The 21,949-nt window shown below is 43.6% G+C and overlaps 1 long non-coding RNA gene across 2 annotated transcripts; it reads right to left on the bottom strand.

Moving 5' to 3' along the window:
• Positions 1-3,064: 3,064 nt before the first annotated feature.
• LOC117021899 (uncharacterized) lies at positions 3,065-21,707 on the bottom strand. 2 transcript variants are annotated; one of them, XR_004422962.1, is made up of 4 exons: positions 21,247-21,707; positions 18,425-18,561; positions 8,857-9,043; positions 3,065-3,264 (listed from the first exon to the last, which is right to left on the bottom strand). It is a non-coding gene; the product is annotated as an uncharacterized LOC117021899 (long non-coding RNA). The 2 variants fall into 2 exon arrangements; XR_004422961.1 differs by lacking the exon at positions 18,425-18,561.
• Between the last annotated feature and the right edge of the window lie 242 nt (positions 21,708-21,949).

Here is a 21,949-nt window from a genome sequence, read left to right on the forward strand (position 1 = left end):
TAAAACACATATCCCTATGAGGTCAGAAAGCTCACTGGGCAAGACAGCTAAGTGGATGGTGACTGTAGGGCAGACGCCCCGGGCTCAGGACTCAATCCCCTGACCAGGGGCACACCTGGCCTGTAAGTCACAGGTAAGCGGGAGGAAAGAGGTGGCAAGAAGACCTGCATGTCTCCCTTTTGTTCATCTCCATCACCTTTTTCTTTCCAATTCATTATTTTACCTGTTAATGAACAATTAAATCTTTCACACCAATCCCAGATTGGGTCCAGAATCAAATAAGAAAATTGTGAAAGTGCTTTGTAAACATGAAAGCACTCTCCAAAATTAGAGTAGCATTATTATCTGGGAAAACAGCCTCCAGCGTTCTTCTTTAGTGTTTGGAAATACTGTGTTGAATACCTTCCAGACAATTAAATCCCATCAAGCTGTTCAAATTGTCCTGTTCTAATAATCCATCCAGACTCTCACAGCCCCCCTCCTGGGGGCTGCTTGTATGCAGAGTTATCTCCATTTTCTGCTCTGTGCATGGAGGCTGGGTGGCGGAACATGCTGGACAGTGGACCAAACGTCAGAACACCCACTGAGCCCAGTGACATGGGGCGAGTCACTAAACCTCTCAGAGGTCGGTATTTTTACGTTTAAAATGTCCTACCTACTTCACAGGGTTTGGTAGAATCACGAGATAACCCGTATGAAAATCTTCCATAAACTGGACAGTACAATGCAATGCCAGTTGACCACTTCAAAGGCTGATCCATCTGCAGATAGAACCACAGCGTTACGGGCATCAGCACTTCTTTCCTAGCAATTCCAAGATCCAATGCAAATTAAATATAGATGTTTTAGAGCCCTCCCTGCCTTCTACTCCTTAAGGCTTTGTGTTGTTTTGTTTTTGTGTCAGTTTTGTAAATTGCTTGTTTAGCAACACAAGAAAGCCAGGATGCTGGGTCATACTGCTCATCAAGGTCGTTGAGTAATCTTCAATGAGAAACACTGTGTCACGGTCACTGAGTCATCTGCAATAAGGAATAGGAGCTAACGAATTCCATAGATTAGCAGCATGTGAGAGAAAGGAGAAAAGACCCTCAGTGGTTAAAACCTGAATAAACAGTGTTACAAAACGACAGCCACATGAGGCATTACGGGGTTCTGCTATGTAGTCATAGCTGGCCCACTGATTAGTGTGCTTAAAAACCTTGTACAGGGCAGTTGGTTTTCCCCCCAGTCATGAGGTGCTTGCAGGGGCTGAGGGTTTGGAGAACCAACACACTGTAGGATCTTGGAACAGCTCTTCCTTACCACAGGGACCCCCTTATTAACCAGACCCCAGCATGGCATCACTGAATTGCAGGAGGTAGGAGTCACTCAAGTAGTTACTGGCCACCTTGCTGGCTGAGGGGAGTAAAAATCCTGTCCTATACGATGGTCAAATCTTGTGAACCGGTTAGGAGGTCCTCACGCTCTCAAAACACCAAGATGAGAAACAGAGAGGCACTTCATAAGAAGCGCTGGCCGTGGAGCCTCATTGCCCTGGCTGCAGCCCTGGCTCCTGCACCTACGATGCAATCATCATGGAATTGCTCGGGTCCCCTGACTCCTCATCTGTGACAATGAGCTTGGTAATGGATGAGGGTGAGCTTCAGACAGGACCTTGTGTGCAAGCACTTCAGGCCTATGGACAGCCCATGTATACTGAGTGCTTGCCTTACGCCAATCATTTTTACAGGGATTATTTATTTAATTTAGTTCTATTTTATTTACTTCTCCAATTCCTCTGTGAGCTATATGCTAATCCCACCTTCATTTGACAGAAGACCCTGTATTTAGGACAGCTTACATTGTCCTCACATCCCTAGTCCACCAATGTCCTATTCTTCTTTAATAAAGATATGTCCTTTCAGTTAAGAATGCCCAAATATTCTTGGAAATGTCTGTATTTTTCTCAGCAGCCACATAGCCATGAAAGGATTTCCTCTGTATGTGGAATTTCAGAGGGATTTCTCTCTGAGGTGCGTGATAGTATGTACTTGCTCTGGCAATGAAGAAAGGTTCACTTAGCTAATAATTAGCTTATTACAAGGTAAGTGCTTTACAGATATTCATCTTTAATACAACTCTATGACATAGACTGTTATTATCCTCATTTGACAGATGAGGAGACTGGGACACAGAAAGTTTAAGTGATACGCCCAAAGTCACACAGCTGATTCCTGGCAGCACTGGGACTCAGGCTCAGGCAGCTCTTCCACACTGCCATTGCTCTGCCTCCTGAGAAGGCACCCGACAGAGAGAGTATTTGTACTCTCTCCATCCTACCCATCTCTGAATGGTCTGGACCCTGGACTAGACTGCTACAAAAAGGCTTCAGAAAACATGTCATATGCACCCATCAAAACGTTACAAGCCAAATCCAAAATGTATCAGGTCTGCTTCATGGGGAGTTGAAGAAAAATTAAATAAGCTCTCCTCCTTCTTGTGACTTAATATAGGAGCAAAAACTGAATTGAAAACATTTTATTCTCATACTCTTTGCTATGTAGAAGCAGCTACCTAGGGGAGTTTCCTCAGGATTTTATTTTGAGTTATAATAAAGAATATCTTCATTACAGATTTGGCCTTGGGATATCATTTAATCTGAATGTCTGTTCAGATATCCAGAGTCAAGATTTTAGTTTCTGGTAGGAAACTGGACACTCATCTTCCCCCTTACTAAACTGACATCCTTCGTGCCAACCTTTCAGCACTCTCTGAGGGGAACTTCTAGTGGCCTAAGAAAATCATCACTGTGATGATGGACTACACACTTATGGAAATCAAGGTGATTTTATTAAGAGACATTTTGCTGTATATAGGGAGTTAGATGGCATAAGTAATTTAAGATAACAAAGGTCCTCATTTTGTCCCAGAATTGGCGCCCACTGCTGATTCAGCTTTGGAACAGGTACATGTTGAACGAGGGAAGGAGGCAGAGGGCATTTTCACATTACCTGTTGGTCGGGTCCCTCTGAAGTCAATGGGAGTCCTGTCTGCAGAGATGCGATTATGGTGCTAATGGTATTATTTTCCTTGGCCATTAGTGTGTGCTGCCCAATTCACTGCAGAATGCTAATAGCTGCAGCTCTCTGGGGTTTTCCCAAGTAATGGGCCTGTGGAAATTCATCTCCAGCTTCCAAATCAAGTTGTTCCAGGACCCCTGTGGCAAGTGTGTTTCTTCTAATGCTCTCCTGCATGTCAGGAGCTTCGCAGAAAAAGAAGTGATTCCTAGGAACAGAAGCAAAATGAGGGCTCAGCTTCTAAAGAGATCCTGCTTGGTTATGAAAAAAAAATGATCCTGAAGGTTTGACCAAGCCAGAGCTGGGGGCTGTGTCAAAGCACAGGCCACCGAGTGGGTGCCAGGCCTAGGAGGGGCAGGCAAGAGAATGGGGTTCATAATATCTGAGGTGCGAACCAGAAAGGGTCAGGCAGATCTGGGTGGAACAGCAGCCAGTTTTCAGAGACCAGACAAGCAGTAGGTCAGGGACCAGGGACTGGCTATTGGCCAGGGGATTCCATAGAGGGAAGCTGCTCAGTGAACTTGAGATTTAGCATCCTACTTTTCATCCTTTTGTTAAGTATCCTACTCAGGGGTAGAAAGCTGCCTTCTCCAAGCGTTCCTAATAAGGTCTTCCTTCCACAGGCCTTGCAATATGTCCCCTCCCCCTGGGGTCGGGCCTTGCTCAGGGAAGCAGTGATCAGTATGTCTTCTAGAAAAGCATGCCTGACAGCTCTTAAAGCCCTGGCAAGGTTCTGCTCAGCCAGAGGACCACAGACCTGGTAAGAAACTCAAGAGAAGGTGGACACTTCTTCCTTTCAGGTAAGAGCTAACTTCAAGACAGAACAGAAAGCCTTGAGAGGACAGGTGATGGCGGGTAAGTCAGGCCTGTCTGGAATATAGCCCCCTTTTCCCAAACTTTGCTCACCAAGAGTTCCCAAGACCCCAAATGTTCAGGCTCAGGCCCACTTCCCTCCTGAAGCAATTCTGACCAGGATGGACCACAAGTCTAAGCCAAGTAGAGTAAGACCCTAGTACATGGATCAAGATGCTCTCGCTGTCATAGCTTAGTGGTCTAAGCTGCCCTTGGATCCTATGGACTTAGTCAAATGGATTGTCATGCCGTTAAGTTTCTGTGTAGTATTCTGAGTGATGCCCTCAGATTTGCCTTCCAGTTCAGTGAAGTTCTCCTCACCTATGTAGAAACTGTTGTGTTATAGATCCGTGGAGTTTTTAACTTTAATGATTATAATTCTCATTTCCATAATTCCTATTTGGTTCTTCTGCAAACCTTTGTTGTTGTTTTTAATTTCTTCTTTCCTAATGGTTCCTATATCTTACATTTTTTAAATGTTTATTTTATAGTATCTTCCAGATTGTTCAATCATCTTTAGTTTTTGTTTCTCCCATGGTGGTTCAGTTTGTCTGTGTGTGTGTGGGTGTGAGTGTGTGTGTGTGTGTGTGTGTGTGTGTGTGTGTGTGTGTGTGTAATCTTGTATAAACACATCTTCAGTAGAGGGTATCTTTCTCTGGGAGTCCATGTTCTGTGGACTACAAGGCATCTGCCCTAATCCTGTGCAGGTATCCACTGGACATCTCTAGTTTGGACCAGTTTTTCCTTAGCCAGAGATTCCTGATCGATATGTGTAAATTCAGATCCCATCCCTGAATATGAAGTGTAAGATTGGCTTTTCATTTGATTCACAATAGACATTTTTTCCTACCTGGAAAAAAGCTTCCTTACCGCCTGTCTGGGCCATTGGATGGAGTTTTCTGGACCCCTTCTCACAAACCAGAAGCCCATCAGAAGTTCTGGTTTTAGGCTGAAATCTCTCTTCTAACTCCTCACCTTGAGTGGACTCAAGGTCATGTTTCTTATCCATGCATGGGAATTAAAAGTCTAGCTTTAGCTTCCTGGTCCACTGTGGCTTCAGCTTAAGCTGACTGTTCTGATTTGAGTTCACTCTTCACTTCTGGCATGTAAGAGTTTCCATTTCTTTCTTTTGAATTCAACTTGTATTGCAAAACAACATTAACAAACTTTTTTTTTCATTCTATTTCATCTAGGATCTCCTGTGTTTGTAGCAGGAGGAGTGGCTGAGTCAACTCAGTCCATCATATTGCCAGATGTCAAGTACATGTACTTGCTTCTGGAAGTTGACTTTTATCTTCTATGGACCCAGTCATTGACAGGGTCTTGTTCGGAGCCAGCTGATAACCAGGAACTGCAAGGCTGCTCTCTGTTTGCTTTGAGTATCACTGCACCCGGGACCTCTGACACTGACCTCATCCCACAGATTGTACTCAGGTATCCTTATGTGTCAACCAAATCATGACTACTTGTCTCTTCCCCTCTGGACCCTTTTGGTGGCCAGCTAACTACCCTCTGGAGAGCCAGCCACTGAGGATACATGAGAGGAAAGGTTGGTTGGAGTTTCTTAATTCCCTGTTCAGACAGCCTGTTCAGGCAACCTGGCTGGACAAGAACCTTTCACTATATAAAATCCTGTAACTTTTGGTGGTCACAAATCCCTTTGGGAATCTAAAGAAAACTGTGTATTCTGTCCTGAGGAAAAAAGTATGCAGTACGTGCACCAAAACTTCTGCATACACTTCAGGGTTCACTAACTCCCTGTATGCCACATTAAGAACGTCTGCTTTAGAGGCTGTTTGTTCTTTGGCAAATTGGAAACCCTAGTTTGCTGGCTTTATTCAAATCAACTCTAATGAAAAATCTTGTTAAAATGAGACCCTATGACATAATAATAATAATCTTTCAATTTTTCACTCTTGATGCCATCTTGAAACATAATAATGGTACCAGGAATAATATCAATAGCTAGTGACAATCTCCTATAAAATCTTTTTAATTTATTAATTAAAGCTTAATTAATTAAAAGTCAATTAAATAATTGACTGTTATAGGAGCATCATTTCTTCAAAGACTGCACTCTGAGTCACCCCAATGCCATCTACAGGGCAGAAAAAGCTTCATGAAATGAGACCCAGCTGATGTGGCATGCTAGAAATAAAGATGGATTCTAGATTCAGTTTTTAGGTTTGGGACCTGGCGTTGCTATGAACCATCTAGTGCCTTTGGGAAATTCCCAGTCTTCCCAGGGTTCTTTTCCCTTATCTGTAAAGTAAGGAAGTTGGACTAGCTTCCAGGTTGACACACTAAAACCCCCTGGCCAAATTTCGCCTGTTGCCTATTTTTGTAAATAAAATTTAGTTGGAACACAGCCACACTCATTTGTTCCCATATTATCTATGATGGATTTCATGCTATAACAGCAGAGTTGAGTAGCTGTGACAGAGACCATATGGCCTGTAAAGCCTGAAATATTTACTATCTGGCTGTTACCAGAAAAGTGTGCCAGCCTTTAGCCTAAATGATCTCTCCATCCCTTTCCACCTCTTGATGATCTGTGATTCTCAGAGGTAAAGGGAATGTAATCCAGCCCAATTTAAGGCACATGTGGAATAGAAGCAAATGATGGATGAGCCAAGACAAATCACTTATATTATTTTGTTGAAGCAGTTCCCTCAATAACTTGCTGAGGGAAGTCTAATAAATAGTCAAGTGGAACAACTTAAGACAGTCAAACTTCATGTGTGCTCCAAATTGTTTCATCATCCAGACATTCAGTGATTCAGAACGACCTTTTTCTAGTGTATCCCAAATCAGGAGGTTTTTTAAAAAATTACTTAGTCTGATCATATACATTAATAAACACATTTAAGTTTAGGAACTGACAGGATAGTATGTACAATCCCTTTTACCGAACTTCATTCCTGCATTGAAATGAGCTAGAGCATAAAACAACGACTGAGAAATGTAGCCCTTCGGGTATGAATGATAAGAGTGGTGGTCACCTGAACATAAACTTTTGGGCTGAATATTTAGGAGACTGATATATTTTTGTGATCCATGTTATCCAAACCATGCTTTTCAAACCTCACAGAGCGAAGAAGTCACTGTACCATAAGGGCACAGCTGCAGGGTTTCCCACCAAATCAAACTTCCAACAGTCTCATTAGATTGGAACGTGTCTATTTTGTTTTTCATTGTTCTCTTATTTTTTAATTAAATTTACTGTAGTGACAGTGGTTAGTAAAATTACATAGGTTTCAAGTGTAAAATTCTATAATATCTATTTTTTAAACTTCATTTTCTATTCCTCTTCACTTAGTTCCTCCAAGAAGGGATTAACTGAACTAAGTAACGAGATTTTTTTTTTTGGAAATTAACATATATGAAAGCACTAAGCCTCTATATTAAGTCCTGAAAAATGAAACAGGGACTAGTCCTACAGATGTGCAAAATTCCAGACCCAGAGGAGCGGGAAAATCTATCATTGATATAATTTTACCTTACAGTTTTAATCTTTTTCTACCATCAGAGTGCTATTTCCCTTTCTGTCCCAACAGCAACTTTGCATTTGGCCATTGTCACGTTTTGGTGCAGTGGAAATAACATATTATAGTGTGGGCTTTTTCTTAACTGACCCTGAGAAGCGCTTTCCAAACAGATTTGCAAAATCTCTCATTGGCTATTTTATTCTAGTGGTGGCAATTGGAACAAATTTCCCCAAATGATAGAACACACGTGAAGACAGAGAACATAGTGTCTGAAACCCTCTCGACCTCCTCAAAATCACAGGGAGTCTGGACGCCAACCTAGCTTGCAAGTTTCCTGGGGGTCATGACTAGAGCTGGGAATGTAAACCCAAACCCCCAAAGGTGCCCAAACTGGAGAGTGAGCAAAACAGAAGTCAAGTTCCTTCTGAGGAGCTTGAAGAACACTGGAGACCTTCCTGTACCTTGGAGATTAGGAAAACTGGGCACAAACTCCCAATTTTGGCAATCTGGGGAGTCCTGGGTCAGCCCCACAGTTGCCGTTCTGGCTTAGGAACTTATCTTCTGCTCCTTCCTAGCTACCACAAGAAATCTGACCTCATCATATACATTTTCTTTGTTTCTGGTGTTCTTTTTTGGGAAGATTCCAGCATCATTTCATGCATCTTGCACAGCATTCTTCTGCTTTCCTCCTGGCCCTCTGCTCTAATTCCTTTCCCCAGGAATCATGTCTTCTCTCTCTCTCTCCCTCTCTCCCTCTCTCTCTCTCTCCCTCTCTCCCTCTCTCCCTCTCTCCCTCTCTCTCTCTCTCTCTCTCCCCTACATGGACCGCTCTTCCCCTGACAATCTTTTAACGGTTTAAGATGGTCATGGTTCCATTTTTTTTGTCCCCCACATTCCACTTCACCCCTCCTTCTTGCTGAAAAATTCTTTACTTTGCTTGGCATTTGGGAGCAACACAAATCAGGGAATTGTCTAATAAAAGAGCTTTCGCTGCTCACAGCTTTTTTGGGAGTGGGGCATGTAGCTAGGAAGTGAATCAAGGATGCAGAGTGGGATGGACATGTGATTTCATGATAGCTTACACTGCTCGGAACTTACTAACTTTTAGAGTCAACATAGACAAGGATAAAAAAAGAAAGTTCTGTGGTCGCCATTACAATCCATTACTTTGCTGCCTTTGAATTTCTTTACTTTTTCTAGTAAAGAAATTTTTTCATTGCCTTGTTTGGCTCTGGAATGTTGGTCGTGCTCACAGCCCTGAGATGAAGTTTTCAATTCCAGTGTCTATCTCCGTTCCAATCTTGAGTCTATATTTTGCTTTACTGTTTATGTTTTCTTATTCAACTTCCTGGTCTAAACTCTGTCGAGTTCACCTTCAGCCTAATATAGTTGTAATACTTTCTAAATTAAGTGCTGGCAGTTCCCAAAATACAAACACCAAATTTATGAATGTAGCTTACACAAAAAAGGCTGTCCCTTCTTTCTTCTGGGTGGTATCATCAAAGCCGTGGGAGGAAATTCTCTCTTCTTTGGCAGCAGTGTTCACATCCAGCTTCTCAGTGGGGACTAATTTCCCATAGAAACCATTGCATGTGGTGGTCTAGCTCCCAGACCAGCCCACAAAAGCCCACTTAATCCATAACATAGCTGAAAGAGTAAAAAGAAAAACACACAGCTAATAAAAAACATTTTTGCTAATGTGTAGTATTTGATTTTCATTAGGGGTTAAATTACAATGTTTCTATGGGAAAATGTTTGCTCCAGATTCTAAAAACTAATTTACAAACAAACTTTTGGAAGAAAAATCCAATCTAAATTTAGAACTTCCTAGATTAGCTCTAGTTTTAAGCACATATTTTTCCTTTTGTTTGCATAAGTCATCTGGGGACAGGTTTACTGAGGCTGTCTCTGCAGGCGTACCCAAGCCACGAGGTGGGCACCTGTCTGGTGTAAGTGCCCCAGGTGTACAGGAGCCGAGGGAAAGGAACCTCTGTAGCCAAAAAAAAAAAAGAAGAGTTTTGGCTTTAACTTGAACCGATTTTTCTGGATTACTCTTAAAATGCTATCATCACTCTGCCTGTGTAGAACAAACATCAGACAGACTTTGAAAGCAGTTTCTCCCTTTACACCTTCTCAATCATATACTTTGTGGTGAATATGAGTCTTCCTTAAGAAAACACACACGCACGCACGCGCGCGCGCACACACACACACAAACACACACACACACACACACTAAATAGTACACAACCCAAACTTCCAGATTGGTACATCAGGGAGTGGTTCTCTACAATAAGATGGAATTAAGGCCATGGGATTTACCCAGAACCCTTTGCTCCTGCAGCCTTCCTGCAGCATCCAGGTTGGCCATATGAAAACCTGGGTTTGGGGCCTCTCTTCTGGTGTGCACCGGAGGGACACCTGAGTCTAATTAACCATAAATGAAAAGGCATCCTTGTGAATGTTGCTCTCAGGACATGAGCCTGGCTACTGGGCCAGGTGCTCTGGGAGTCCTTGCGCCTTGTGCCAAATCACTACAATAGTCAAGGTGTTTCTTACACTGACACTGTAGCTCTTTTGTTCTTGAGGCTTGTAAGTGGCATTTTATTTAAGCAATAATGACTGGTAGAGTGGGCATTTCCTGATACTTAATGACCAACTGGAGGTATTGTGGGCCTGAGGCAATGCATATAATATGCTATTAAACTCTGAAATTTAAAAATGTACAGAAAAAATAATTACCTTCTTATGCATGTTACCATGGATACTGGGTGTTGTTTATAGTTTTAGTCTTTTCCTAGAGGTTAAAGTCCAGTGGAGCACCCAATAGGAAAGAAGAATTTCAGTCTCAATTTCCACTCACTTTATAATGTTTGACATTACCTAGTTAGTGTACGTCTCTTTAAGAAGGTGCACGTCACCCCTGAAATAGGATATGTAACATGTGATATGGATTGCCATAATAAGTATTCATATTTTATTGAACAGTTTGGCAATCAGTATTTAAAATCAGCTAACCTTGTAGATAATCACGTTCTGATTCCCCGGAGTGGCAGTAACTTTCATACCATTCTTTTCCCCCCAAAGAATGAGCCATTTTTCAGTCTCCAAATTGCATGCACATATTTTATGCATTAGTCCCAGAAACACTTTTTCAGTTGGATCTATTATTACAATGCATAACTCAGAGATTAACATTTAAGCATGAAGGAGAAAATACTCAAGAGAAGCACCTAATACTCCATAATTTACATAGTAGCTATTTCCTGTATACTTTTTAAAATCTTGGAACACTTTTTCTTTTCTAACTCTTAGGGAAAGATAGGGCATAATTAAATCAATTTCATAACACTGCAGGAGTGCTGGCCCAAATCAATACGACTAACTCCTCATCTATTCCAGGGATAAAAGAACACTGAGGAAAACTTAAAGACTTAATTTCATCTGCAGCTCCAAACTTTCTTCCACAAATATTTTTCCCATAGTTATCAGCAAGATTTATCTATCTTTATTTTTCTTTATTCTACTATAATCAAAGAGTAATGTAACAAGCCTTTATCCAATACTTAATACAGAAATACCATTCACTTATCCATCCATTTATTTATCTATTAGGTATTTTTAAAGTGTACTGAGCCCTGTCATGAGCCAGACCACAGAAACACGGGAATGAAAAGGCCATGCTCCCCACCCTGGAAGAATTCTATCTGCTAAGGAGTCAGGCATGTAACAGACATTACAGTTCTTCGCTGGAGGTGCTAAGCTAGAGGTATAACAAGATGTATTGGGAGCACAAAGAAAGGTGACAGCAACTCTCCTGGGAATTCAGAATGGTTTCTTAGAGAAGGTGATGTTTACTTAAGATGTAAACAGTAAAGCTCTAGACACAATTATAAAGTTATTCTTATTTTGTTTCATTAACTATTCTTCTATAGGAAAACAAAGATGGACAAATTCCTAAAGAGAATACAAGTCAGCTAGTAGTCAAGTAAAAAAAAAAAGAAAAATGATAGTGGTTATAAAGCCCATTTTAATACACCTCCCCTCCAGATTTCCTCCCAAATATTGCTATCTATAAACAGTGCTACATTTACATAGAGAACCATATCGTGACACAGGGACATTAGGAGCCCCTGGGAAAAGGAGGTAGACACCCCCTACTGTGTTGATTTCCACACTGACATGCAATGCTGGAAGGCCTACATTTCCTGTCTTTATACAAGTACATGAGGAGAATCCTGATACTTTTCTTTGAATTATTTTTATCTGTAGACATCCAAATCATGCTCATACCAGTGTGATTTATCTGGGTCTGTAGAATTACATTGTATAAGCTAAAAACCTAAGTTCTGAGTAGGAGAGAAATAAAGGGATCAGAAGAGAATTTACTAAGGAGGCTTGCCTAGACCCCTTGAGTTTGAGCAAGACCTTTCAGGATGTAATGACCATATATTCACAGAGAAACGCTAGCATGGACGAAAACAGCCAGACAGTATCCAGCTAGTCCTTGGGGATTACAGAAAGCAGATTAGCTTCCCTGGAACAGAAGGGCTGGCTGGCTGGGGAGTAAGGAGAACTTAGATTAAAAAGATAAGGACAGAGAAGGGAGCAGATGGTAAATGGCCCCATCATTAGCTGGAGGAGTGTAGCTGGATCGGTAAATTCCTACTGTCCTCGGGACTCTGCCCAGACGTTGTCTCTGGATTGCTTTCCCTGATTCCCACCCCCACCTCAAGTGCCCCTGGCCTCAGAGCACTTAAAAACATTATAAGAGAAGCCCAAGGCATAGATGGTCCACCAATGCCTAATCAGAGCCGAAAATGACAGTTATCAATACTGGAAAAGTTCACCATTAGGTTAAATAGCAGGCTTTTCAATGGAAAAATCCAGGGAAAGTGCAAATATTTTTTTAAAGGAAAAGGAAAAGTACTACTACAAGTATTTTGACATCAAAACGCATATTGATGAGGCAAGCAGGAGGGCTGGGCTCAATATTCTCATAGACCAAACGCCCCAGGCGCTGGCTAAATCAATTGTGAAGGCCGTCTGAGGAAGGTGGCCTAACCTAATTGAGAAAACATATGGTCCCAGATAAAGTGAGCTCTGACTCACACTCTGACAGAACCTGGGCTAAATCACTTGCCCTGACTGCTTCGTTCTCCTCGCCTCTCCAAGCCACGTCCCCCACCGCTCCCAGCCCCTGCAGCCCTCGTTACAGAAGGAAAATGGTGTTTGTGTGCTCTACCTTCAAAGTTGGGAGAAATGAGGGGGTTTGTTCTTGCAGTCCTTTTAACCAGAGAGTATTAGAGCTAACCGGATAGCCAAACCACGAAGGGCAGAGTGGGGAGAAGAAAAAGGGGAGGCATGGCCCACCTGTGACCATGTGTGACAATAACATCACACGATTAATTAGTCCATGTGCCCCTTCCAGTTAAAGATATGAGCAGTTTGATATAAAGTGGAAAAGCTAGTTCACTTGCCTCAGAAGGATCATCTGAAAGGGAATAAAGTTCTCAATCTTTTACTCAAGTCCAAAGCATGAGCTGCATGTCCACCTTCCATTGCATCATTTGTCAGAATTTGCCTGTGAACATGGCCACTCAGGCTCATTACATGATGAGTGTCAGCAAAAAATCAAGTGTGTACATTTCTTTGCACTTGTTCCTTATTGATACTCAGTATATCCTGTCCAGAAGATTTTGCAGCAGAATGTAAAGACTTATCCTATTTAGTGTAGAGTGCTAAGTTATGCAAACTTGTGGAAGAGGCTTTCTGAACTACTTCCTCAGATCAACAACATTTGGTCATGCAAGAACGCAGAAGAAACACCTTATTCTTTTCCCAAGTCTCCCAAGATGGAACTTTCTTGCTGAAGAGACAAGACTTGAACTTGAAATGGCAAGAAAGAAAAACTTGCTTTGCTGATTTGTCCAGGCATGTGAGCAAACAGATGGAAGCTGGGGACATGCCGATTCCATTTTCCTGATCTGCCCTGCGCTCCCCAAATCCTCCACAGAGCTTATAGAGCTGTTATTGAATGAATATGAAAAGAATCAATTCAAGAAAAGATTCATAGTGTTTGACAAAAATTAATCATGTTTTAAGTTCCTACAGTTGCCCATGGAATGCAAACCTCAGCATATATCTGAATTATTAAACATTTGCTTTAGCAGTGTGGTTTAGTTTCAAGAATTGATTGGGCTGAAAAAAAAAATCCAACAGAAAAAGCCATGCAAAGAAGACACAAAACCTTAGGATTCTAGATATGAATATATGAATCTACAAATTGTCCTAACGTTTCTGTGTATCAAAACTCTGAGAAACGTTCGCATCTACTGAGCTCTGTGAAAATGCATTCTTTTTTATGAAGTGGCTAAAATCCAAACTGAGAATTGAAATCAGGATTGGAACACTGGCATCTGAAGTGAGATGTGCCCAAACTGAATCTACTTAGGAATTCTCAAAAAAAGTTCACTTTGCCATACATATATTTGACCGATATCAATTGGCAATTAGCAAGAGGCTCATAATTATAGTTTGGTGTTAATAAAATTGACTACTTTTTATAATCAAAGTATTTGCATTTGTAGGCCTCACCAGCCTATGAATACAAATTGTCTCACCTGGTAATAACCTAAGTTTTACTGGCTGCTGTAGGTGCAGTTTATTAAGGAGTGCTCTTGGGATCAACATTTATGAAGGGAGAGGAGGAAAGCAAGATGAGACCCAGGGACAAGTTGAGATGTGATGCAGTGGCAGTGAAAGCATCAGAAAACCCATGGAGCTCCAGACCTGAGGTAGCCTTTCAGAATTGTCCCAAATTAGGGCAAGAGGGTTATTCAGCACAGGTTGTCTTTGGAAGGAAGTATGAGCTTCAGACCAATAAGCAGTTTTTTTTTTTTTTTTTTTTTTTTACATGAGGCAAACCCCCAAGGCTAAGGACCATCTTCTGACAGCATTCTCAGAGGCTTGGGAATAAGACCTTCAATCCTGGATAGGAATCTGGACAATGTGGCAAAGCATCCACTACAGTCCACCCCTTGCAACACTTGGATCTTCTTCTTACACGTTCTAGGAAAAGCTCTTCTAAATTATCAGTGAGCATCTGTTCCTAGTGGGAACTTAGAAAAGGAAAGTTAGTTGGACAAATTATAGATAATAACTCTGCAGCTGGTTTCAGGGTAACAATTGATGTTCATCTTCTCCCTCTTCTGTTATCTACTGAAGATTTTCCTCATTCTCAACAAGCACCTCTTCTGATTTCTCAGTGGCTTTCCTGGTGGCGAGACCAGTCCCTCATCCCTGAGGGGTCTGAGGGCCTGGCCTCTCAGGTTGTAATCTATTTTCTTTCAAAGCTGGAGAAGGGCATAACAAGAGGGGCCCACATAGATCACCTAGGTTCTGCATTATTCCTCCAGTCCCTGGATATAACAGTAGCCCTCTCTCTTCCTGGTGACCAGCTTTAATTATCGCATCAAGACAGTGACCCTTCTTCTTGCCTGTTGGCTTCTTGGTGCAAGGAATTAGAAGTGCTCAGTGCTCATGGATCAGCCACACTTACAGTTCAATGGGGTGGTTGCTATGTCCCCTGTTAGAATAATTTCCCCTTTAAGAATCAGGACCTCAAAACCCATAGAGCTGAGTGTCATGAGGATGGGAAGTCCAAATTCTTCAAGTAGGTCACTGGGAGTGATGCTTGGCAGGACCATTCCTGCCTCTACTCCTTGGTTCCTGGATTTGTGGTTTTCACCCATTGTGAACACAGTGCCATGCAAAGGTCTTTGATTTAAAGTGTACCTTGCCTCCTGGAGAACAGTGCCCCATCCCCACAAAGTATCACCTTTGAGCTGGTGTATCAGCGAAGCTCTCAACAGGTTTGTCTTTACTATGCTTTGGCTGGCTGGCAGCTTCTAGATGGTACAGCATGAGATAGAACCAGTGGAGTCGTCCATGGTCATGTTCCCATCCCAACACTCCTCTGTGAAAAGTGTGTTCCTTGGCCTGGTGTGATGTTACGTGAGATTCCATGACAGGCAATTTAACGCTGTATAAGCCTTGGATCGTGGTGCTAGCTGAGGCCCTAAGGGCAGGAAACACGAACCCATGTCCAGAATATGTGTCGTCATGTTAAAATGAATTGCTGTTTCTTCCAGGGTAGAAGATGTCCAAAAAGTTTGCCAGACTGTCTGGTTGGTCTCCTTGAGATATGGTGCTATCCTGGGGACTCAGTGTCACTTTCTGCTGCTGGAATGTTCGCTATCTGGCAGTAGCAGTGGGCAGAAAGGCTTTGGTTAGTGGGTGCCCATGCTCGTGGGCCCTGTATCACCTCCATCCCTGCCGCCATGGCTCTTCTGTCCATGTGCCTGTTGTGCCGACACTGCTATGGCTGATGACAGATGCCAGCTGCTAACAATTGGTGAGTCATTTTGTTTACATGCATTTTTAGTGCCTCTCTCTTGTGGGTACTAACATGTATACAAAGATGTTCACACTTTGTGCCCTCACACAGGTCCATGCATGTGTCTATTCCAGAACTTCATGTTGCCAATCTGCCTATTTTTCTCCTTCTAGGCCCCTACCCATGGGTCTAAGCTCAGGCCACTTCTCTTTCAACACAACGTAGATGACCAGGGATACCACTTGTGGCTTTCCCTTGCCATTGGTTTCAAGACACCCTGCAATGAGGCTATGGTGTGGACACTGTCCATTTTCAGCTGGCCCCCACACGCAGAGTCGGCCCAGCCATGAAGCAAGCATGAGTTCCTTCCTCTTCAATCGGCTAATCCTAAAGCACCCTTCATACGGCCATAGGTGTGGGCTGATGGCGAGGTGCTGGTGCAGGAACAGTGGGTGACGTGGAGCTCCTGTGTAGCTTGAGTGTGCCATCTGGTCCTGCTTGTGCTCACTTCCAAAGGTACCAGTCCAGCCTTATAATCGATGGTTCCTGAGCCTATCCCATCAGACATGGTGATTCTGACAGAACCCTGTCATGAAGGGCTGCTTTGGCCACGTGGTCAGTTGATGCCTATGGTTAGGTGCTTGTACCAGGTCTCACAACGGGCTAGAGCTATTGTGAAAAAGTTGTAGAATTCTCTGCTGCAGATGGCAGAGCTTTGCTCCAGAATCCTGGGTTTCTACATTGTGATTTTCCCACTCAGGGTTGTCACAAACTCCACATGGCATCTTTTCACACCACTGATAGCTCTAATACCAGAAGACTTGTTGGCTCACGTGGCCTGAGTGGGAGGGCTGTTTGCACTGCAGCCTAGACCAGATGCACTGCCCTTTCTTTTTCTGGTCCTCTCTCAAAGCTGGTAACCTTTGAACGGTGAAGCAGTATTCCCAGGTGCAGAATATGCTGCTTCCAGAACTCAAACGCACTCATCAGGCTTTGAGCTTCTGTCTTTGTGGTGGGAGGTGTAAGATGAAAAAATGTGTCTCTTACTTTGGATGGGATGTCTTGGCATGGCCCTCACTACTGTACCCATACAAACTATACCAATGTGGCAGGTCCCTAGAAGGAAGCCAAGAGGAATCCAGTGGCTTATTAGTGATTAAACAAATTTAACAAATAGTCTCCAGATGAAGACAAAGGTTTTCTGCTGCTATTTTTATTATACAAACCATGATATTTTTATGATTTTAAAAAGCTTCGTCACATGGTAAGAGTATTATATGTGACTTTGGGACATTGAGCCATACGATTTTTTTTTTTTTTAAAGCCTGCTCACACCAATCTTTGCTTATTTATAGCCTGCAAATCCATAAATGGAGCAAAATAAAATGAACAAATAAAAATCTGAGGAGGAAGTTAAAAACACAGATTGGAAAAATTAAACAGAGCCAGGTTGAAGTAGGCAGACACAAGCGCAGGGCCAAAGTCGCTGACCAGTTGCCAGACGAGGGCTGCAAACGGCACTCCGGGTCCTGCTGTGGGGGAAGCAAAGGTAGCCAGGATTTACCAGTCTCACTAAGACCCACCACATCCAAAGCAAGGAGGGATGTAACCTCCTTAACCATTTCAGAAACATAATAACTGGATGGAGACTCCCACAGTGAAAAGAGGACGGGATGAGGGTGTGAAGACAGCTTAGACACATAATTCCATTTGGTAAAAAATGTCAGAATGAGTTGGTCTGAGCCTGGGTCTCCTTGATGGCAGATCCTGAGACAAAGGATTGAGTGCAAATACTTTATTGGGGAATGTGATCCAGTGAGTAGGAGTATGGGACAAGAAGAATGAAGCAGAGAAGGATGGAAAACCAATACCAAGATGAGTTACGAGGTTGGCCACAGTCTCTGGCGAATGAGTGCTGGTTTTGTCTGGGCTGCCTGGGGAGTTGTATGAAAGACATCTCAGGATTGTCCATGTGGGGGAAGAAAGGAAAGCATTTACCCATTAGCACTTATGCTTCATTGGTCAAAGGTCTGACCCCAAAACATACTCCCCTACAATTCAGGGTTGGTCAACGCACAGGTCCCATGTGGCTCAGAGGAGCTCCAGGGCAAACTCTGGAAGCTCCAGTAGAGGTGTAAGGCAAGGACATGAGGCAAGGCCCTTTGAGGTTGCACCTATAAAAAGGCACCTGCTCAGAGGCAGCATCAATGGCTGGAATAAGGGACAAGGGATGCCAAAGGAGGGCGGTGGTACCCAACAGGCCCCTGATGCACACTCTAGGTCTAAAACTAGATGACACTTTTCAAGTACCTCCTTAGAGAGAATCTTTTGATCTTTAGAAATTGCTGATCCCTACGTAGTGACGCCTTGTAGGAGTTAAGTGATGTCAAGATATTTGGGTCCAGCACTGCTCTGGGCATCGAGAGTCTATCTATGAAAAGAGTCAACATTTAAAAAAAAATGTCCTGTTCTTCCTGTTTCAAAGTATGATAGTTTCATGGACGCATCATAGGGGATTGTATCTGAAAACAGATATACTGCAAACATCTAGTCTAGCAATCTCTGTCCAAGTTAATGCCCTTGCAGAACATAAAGAGTTGAAGGAGTAAAACTGTTGATATCATACATACAGGTGTGTATCGTTTCCAGAGCACCTTTGAATTTCCAGAAGCAGCTTTCTTTTATGCTGTGGTCTAATATACAGCACCTGAAAAAATTGTCTTCTCTCAAAATCCAGTATTGATTTTTTTCCCAGGGTCAAATTAAGCTGCAATAGACAAGGCAAGAAAGATCCTATTTACTTTTTCATTGGAAGTAGGTCTCTATTGTTTAAAATCATATGGTCTTCTGGATCATAAGCCTGTCACTAAGGATTTTGCACTTGGCGACTGAATCAGTCCTGGAAAATGGATTGTAGGCAAAAGTTTTGAATCTTGATACACAACTGCTCCACTGCTGTTTGAGAAAAAATGTTTAATGAAATCGCAACTCAAACTTACTGAGGGACAGCTCAGCAAATACTGTTAAAGAACTGGAATCCTTCTAGCTGGAAAGGCAATGATAGACACAGAATGTTTCACTTGAGGTCAGAAGGCAACAAGCAGAGAAAAACTCATCCCCTAGGCTGTGGTCCCCTGTGAACCCTCTTCACTAACAGGAGACTTAGTTAAATCAATCTATTAGAATGTGGATGCTCAATTTTTAATTAATCAATTAATAGCACTTAAGTAAAATTTATACCCATCATAACTGTAGATACATACAAGAGCTTTTAAAACCTTAGCACCACCACTATTAAGTTAGATACTATTATCTCTAGTCACAAATAAAGTACCTGAGACCCAGAGAGGCTAAGGACTGCCTCCAAACTCATACAGCTAAAACGTGGTAGAGCTGCATTCCAGCTCCGGCAGCAACAACTCCTCTTGAATCTACACCCTCCATTCTCTCCTTACCGCCAAAAACACGAAACAAATTTGTCGCGTGGTGTAACAAAGAAACCAAGTGGAAAAGCCAATCTTCATGCTGGCAAATTAATCTTGTTTAGCTCTCCCCACAGCAGCTCCTTCCACCTCCCAGGGGTTGGGAGAAATGGGGCGGCAAAGTTATACCATTTAGCTTCATCCCTATCCCGCAGCTGCAAAATGTTGCTATTAATAGATGTTCTTTGAAACCAATAATTTGGGTTAGGACACTGTACATAAGCATGTTGAAAGCTCTGAAATCCTGCAGTTCAGGAACCTGTGTGTCAGGGCCCAACCTGTCTTCCTCAAACTTATTTCATGATGGTATCTCTTTTTGAGCAGCCCCAACCTCACACTGATTCTGCAAAAGACGGTTGGTTGTGAAATCACTGAGTGGCAGAACACCACAAAATACTAAATTCTCTACCAAGGCTATATAGCTCCATGTGGTACTCAAAGAGTGGCGTAATCACAGTCTGGCCTCACATCCCAAATAGAAAATGTATGAAAGGACTTCTCATGAACTTAAAAAATGTCTGATTATTGATCAGTTCGCCCAATATTTAGGGAGCACGATGCGGCAAACACCGTGCTGGCTATGGTGGCTCTATCCACCAACAAAATGGCCAGTTTCTGCCTCAAGAAGCTTAGAGTTGAACAGAGATGATGAACTCTGCCCACCTGTACATGTCATGAGTATCACAAAAGAGAAGTGTCAGGTGCTACAAAGTCACTTAATGGGACAAGCCTATCTTGTCAAGGCACCAGGGATATGACATTTCACCTGAAGCCCGAAGAATGAGGAGGTAAAGTGGGTTGGGGGACTCATTCTTATCAATAGCACTTATCACACAGAGCCCTGGTTAGCTGTTTACCCAGACACAGCACCTCTCACAGAGTGGCCACATCTCGAGGACTGGGAGTCTCACTTCTTTATATCCCTGTTCCATTGCCTGATATCTGACACACAGGGGCACTCAATACATTTGTGAAAGACATGGAGGGAGGGAGGGAGAGAGGGAGGAAGGGGAGGGAGGGAGGAAAGAAGGAAAAGAGGCATCACAGTAATTAACTAATGCCTAGCCGCGTGTACAGCTTCATTATCCACAGTGTCTTGTTTTGTTATATTTTTTAAAAAAGAGAACAGTTATACTCATTGCTCACAAGGAGCCCCCCAGCCCCACGCCCCACTCCCCCCACACACATTGATTTAGTCTCCAAACATTTGTGTTCTGTGGTGGAGACACAATAAGATGAAGTGTCTTCATTCAAGGAGTTAATGATGTAGTAGTGGAAATTCAACAAAAATGCAATTCTTTTGCCCAAATATGAAGCAGAACAGGCAGGATGAGTTCTGATGTCAACTGTCAAGGCAGGATTTTGCCCTTGCCCACTGACAGCCAGCTTTAAAACTGCCAGCGCTGAGCACGAGGGAGGGCACAGCTTGAATTTCTCACTGGTTGCAATAAACTTTCCTGCCCATCTACTCGTTCTTCCCAGCACTATTGGGAGAATCAAAAATCCAGGAGACGGGCCGCGGGGCTGCCTAACCTTCCGTGCAGAGCGGGGTTCCGAATCCAGCTGGCTCCAAGTCCCCACTCCCCAGCCAGCGCAGCCCTCTTCTCTGCAAACCCGGGATACATCAGTGCGTCGCTGGCGCTCGGGGACCTGCTTGCCCACTCCGTCGACCCGCCCCACCCCGCACTACGTCACCTGAATCACGTGAGTGACCGGGCCCCATACCCCCCCTCCTCTCCTCCCCTCGTGCCAGACTCAGCTGCTCGCCTCTGAACTGGGGAGTTGGGGGCGGGCGGCGCGTCTGCTCGGCCCCAACTCGTCCCCTCCCCCCGGAGCCAGAGGACAGCGTCTAGCAAGGGGCTCCAATGAAATTGGAACCAGCGTTCTAAATTAAGGGGAGCAGATGTCCCTGTGTTGCTTGGGAGGCCTGGGTGGCCTGCTGTTCAGACAGAAATCGTTGAGGCACTGACCTTCCGGGGCTGCTGTCAATCTCCGCGTGCAGATGGCCAGCCGAGCCCTGCCCGCGCCTCTGCATGGGAAATGCGGCAGCGGGGGGAATCCGGGCAGCTAGAGAGAAAAGTCTGCGTGGGGGGTGGGGAGGAGGCCCGGGGGAGACAGAGGGCAGGAGAGAAAGGCCTGCCCCGCGCACAATGGAGTCCCCGTGGCGGCCCCTCGGAGGACAATGCGTCCCCCGGGACCCGCGGTCGTCTGCGCCAGGTCGGCGGCCCAGCTCCAGCTGCCTCTTCAGAACAAGGCCGTGCAAATGTGCCCACTTGATTCTAAATCCTCTTAGGCACTCTCCACGTGAACGAGGAAAGGGGTGGCCTGACAATCCTTTACAAATCGGAGGCCTGGGAACCCTGATGCTCTGCAAAATGTCTGCACCACGCATGCAAATGGAGCCTATCACTCGGAGAAATACGCAGTCTTTCTGTCCTGAGTCCGTGAAAAAAAACCAAACAACTGCATTCAGTAAACACCCCTATCCGGCCCTTCACTGCCACTCGGGGATCTGAAAATTTTTCAGGGTGTTTCCCCTGGAAGAAACTTCCTATTAAATGTTCAGAAAAGCCAGCTGAGCTGGGCAAAATTATTAGTCACCCAGGTATTTACACTGTTTTTCCTATTTCCTTTCTCTCTTGGCCTCTGTGGTCAGCAGTATAAAATTCCTAG

The sequence above is a fragment of the Rhinolophus ferrumequinum genome, chromosome 5, assembly GCF_004115265.2.
Source record: "Rhinolophus ferrumequinum isolate MPI-CBG mRhiFer1 chromosome 5, mRhiFer1_v1.p, whole genome shotgun sequence".
Classification (NCBI taxonomy): Eukaryota; Metazoa; Chordata; class Mammalia; order Chiroptera; family Rhinolophidae; genus Rhinolophus; species Rhinolophus ferrumequinum.